Below are 4,269 nucleotides of genomic sequence, written 5' to 3'. Positions count from 1 at the left end.
CTATCATTTATCATTTATATATTTATTTAAATATAGATATATATGCTATCATTTATCAAGCACTTATTGCCAGATGCTAGTTTAAGTGCTTTAAGTATATTTTCTCATAAAATTCATATGAGGTATAAGATAGATATCTTTTTTATTCCCATTTTATAGTTGAGCATACTAAGGCACAGCGAGTTAAGTAACTTGTCCAAGATCACTCTGTGTGGGCAGGTTGGGATTGCACCCCATGATTCTGACTCCAGATTCCACAATCTGGAATGGGCACCCCACTCTGATCATAGATGTGTTTAGAGAGGGAATCATTTAAGGCAAATATCTGGGGCCGAAGTAAACTATGCTCTGAGGTTCTGAGCAGTTTTACAGGAAACAGGCAACCTGGCTCAGCAATAATCCTTTATTACCAACTATTAATTGACCACAGCTCTCAAATTAAGAGGCAAGGATGGACTGGGAGTTAGGTGAGCTGGATTCCAGTTTGCCTGTGCTACTAATTGGCTGCCAGCCTTGGACCTTGGACCTGCCAGTCATTTTCCTTCTCTGGGCCTCAGGATCCTGATTTGCAAAATATAGAGATTTCATGGGCAGAACTCAAATCATTCCAAGATTCTTTGAGTCTGTAAGCAATGTTCTACCTCCTATGGACTGACGTGGAGGGCACACATGAGTTAGCCCCTATGCTGAGTATCCTCCCCAAGTACTCTCTCCACCCTTCTCTGCCTTGCCCTGTGCCCCAGGATGCCGACCAGAACTGGCTGCTTCCCCAGGGCTCCCCTGCCCTCTGTCTTCTATTTGGGTTTTGCCAGTGGTAAGCATGAGCAGGAGACAGGGAAGCTGAAGGAGAGAGAAGTCTAGATGTTTGTTCACACACACACACAAACATACACATACACATAGAACTTCCTGTGTGACCTCCAGCCCTTCCTGTCTGCATTGCAGCAGTGGCTGGGTTCCTCTTCTGCCATAGCTCCTATTGGGGTACATTTGCCCTAACCCCAGTTCTTGCTGGGCTCAGGAACACCATTCCCTCACAGTGCCCCCTTAGACCTAGGGGTGGTGATGGCTTCCTGCAATGTTAGTGCCCAGTTGCTTTCCCACCACTTGTTGGTTCCCTTAATGGCCATACCTCTTGCACACAGTCCATTCATTCATTCATCACTCTGCATTTAAACCCTCGAATGTGCCATCTGTTTCCTGTAGGATCCTGACTGCCCCAGCCTCCTGGTGGTGGGGTGGCTTTCCTTGCTATTGCTATCAGGACATTGGAAATCTCTCTGCGTGTCATGAACCAACACTGGAGTCCCAGGCCTCCAGCAGGAGACCTGAAAATAGGCACTTTCAGGGCGAGGGAGCAGGATTCCCCAAATCTCCCACAGTGGTGGGAGCATCAACATCAATGTTCTATTATCTACACCAAAATCTACAAAAACTCTCAAGCTCTTTTAAGAGAGGCAACAGGTAGTCAGACAGACCTGGGTTTGAATCCTGGCTCAACTTCACTGGGTTTAAATCCTGGGTCAGCTACTTGTTGGCTCAGTGAGACCTCCCTGTGCCTTAGATTCCTCATCTGTAAATTGGGGATAATAATATCTGCCTCTCAGGCTTGCTGCAAGAATTGAATAAGACAGCCTATGTGAGGGCTTAGTACGGTGCCTGACATATACTAAACAGATGATCAGTAAATGTTAATTCCCTTTCTCTATTAGGCAACTGGGAGGAGGGGATAGGGAGCCGTGAGAACAGTTAGAGGTAAAGTGACTTCTGCAGAAATACCACACCACCTCCTTCAGTTCTCCAATGGAATAGCCAGGGGTTTGTATGGCAATGAACCAAAGCAGAAGAAAAGAAAAGAACAACTCATCAGAAACCAGGCTTTTGTCAAAAAAAAAAAAAAACACACACACACACACAAAAAAAAAACCACCACAAAAAACAATGCCCAAAACCAACTGCAGCAAGCAATTAGAGAACAATAGCTAAATACTTTCTATAATTAGAGAAACTATGGGCAAGTGATCACAGCGCCTTTGTCTGCACTGACCCTCCACACCCAAAGAAGGTCTTGGCTCACGTGAGATGGAGACGGGATCTTTGTGTCTTTTTTAGTTTTCTTAAGAAATTAAATCTCACATCACTCCTCTGTTGCCAAGAAAAGAGGGCAGAAGAGGCAATAAGGACCCTCTCATCAGAAAAGAAAGGCAATAGGAAATGTGATCCATGTCAAGAGCTAATTCAATTCTGAAAGAGAAAAGGATCTTACAACTTCCCCTGAGAGATACTGACAGACACCCTGGCCCTGCTGATGGGGCAGGTGGGTAGGCTTGCATTTCTGTAGAAAGAGGAGGATTTGACATTTATCTATCACATCCCTTTTGCTAAAATCTGAGGAGGAGCAAATCCTTATCTTTAACAATGGATAATCTAGACAAAAAAAGAAAAAGACATTCCCACAAGCATTAGTGCTAGAGAATTGCTCTCTTGATCTTGTCAGAAGGACCAAGGTAGCTTGTTGGCCTGGAATCTCTGTGCCTGCCCAGGCACTACTATCCTTCCAGGGCCCCAGGTTCCAAACTGGGTCATCCTTTTCATTCTTCTCAGACCCTTTTCCCTAACTCAGGCTATTGACACTTCCTTCTATATATTCGCCCCATGTTTTCCTTCCTCCCCATTCCTATCACCATGAACGTTGTCAAGTTTCCCACACATCCATGTCTAGACTTTCCCCTCCGACTTTCATCCAGTCCCTCTTCCTCCAGGATCCACCCCCTCAAAACATCCCATAAAACACCACCTAAAACATTACATCTACAGTATCAGTCTCTACACAGGGACTTTCTAAACTATGGTACAAGTGCCCGTGGTGGTACACTAGATAATTTTAGGCATTGTGATACACACAACTAGTGTCCTGCCCAGGTTCCCTTTACCAGGCCAGTACCCCCATCACTCAGCTGCCGTGTTGGCTGCGAACAGCTCACAGCTGCCCCATTTTCCAGAAAATTGATGAGACTGAAGGGAGCTGCCTCATCAGGAAATGTCTGGACAGTCACACCCTTGCACATTTCCACACCATGCTTTTAGGAAGATACTCCGTCTCTTGAACACTGGGGTGCTACAAATTGTTTTGGAGGGAGAAAACCAGATTAGTCTTGGAAAATCTAGGACACCTGCAGTTCAGTTCTATGAGAGGCTATGGACTCCTAGCTGGTGTCCACTCCCCGCCGGAAAGAACAGTTTTGGGGTGTCTGCTACGTTCCAGGTGTGGAGGCACTGCTAAGAGCCAGGCCTTGTTTGGAGGGCACAGATACTAATAAGATGCCATTCCTGCCCTGCTGAGAAGCTCACAGTCTGGCGGTGACACAGATCATTTTTTTTTAATTTTACAATTTAATTTTAGAAGCGCCGTATATACATATGCGTAAAGTAATACTAGGGGGAGGAAGAGCTCCTCTGTTCCTGAGCATAATGAAGTTCAGGGGCTAGCAGTTGGATTCCAGTGTGGACTCCCCCACTTAATGCTGAGAGACCCCAGGCAAATCACTGAGGGTGTCTGCAGGCAAAAACAGAGCAATGGAAATGTCCTTTAGAAGTCTGGGATCATGTACATCAGCTTAATGGACATCGTCTCTGGGTGACAGGATTGCCGGTGGTTTTTGTTTTCTTCTGTTTGCTTTTCTATTTTTAAAAAAATTTTCCACAGAGAGTAAAATCCTTTTGAAATCAGAAAAAGAGAATTGCTAAAATTTTTAAAATGTGGTTTCGTTCTCAGAAGTATGCTCCAAGTTGCACTCTTTTGAGGCATATCCCCTCTTCCCCTTACTTTCTTTGTCTGTCTATCTATCTACCTACCTATCATCTATCTATCTATCTATCTATCTATCTATCTATCTATCTATCTATCTATCTATCTGTGTTCCTCAAAGGGTAGTTGATAGGAACACCTGCTTCAAAACCACTTGAAAGTCTTATTAAAATACAAATTCCAAGCCCTACTCCCAGGTTCAGAGGGCCTGGAGGGGGACCCAGAAATCTGTATTTTGACAAGCTCCTTAAATGATTCTTTTCTGCACCGTAAGCCTAAGAACCACGGTTCCGGTGAATGAAGCATTCTATTTATATTAATTTTCCAGATAACTAGGACTTATCCACATATATACCTTTTTAAAAGTTTTACACATCTTTGTTACATAAGTTTGCTGAACCATTTGTTTAAGTCTTCTTGATGACTGGGGGTCATGTCTGTGATGTGGAGCGGGCATTCCT

This window comes from Pteropus alecto, unplaced genomic scaffold, assembly GCF_000325575.1.
Source record: "Pteropus alecto unplaced genomic scaffold, ASM32557v1 scaffold8, whole genome shotgun sequence".
Classification (NCBI taxonomy): Eukaryota; Metazoa; Chordata; class Mammalia; order Chiroptera; family Pteropodidae; genus Pteropus; species Pteropus alecto.
This window is presented reverse-complemented; position numbering follows the sequence as displayed.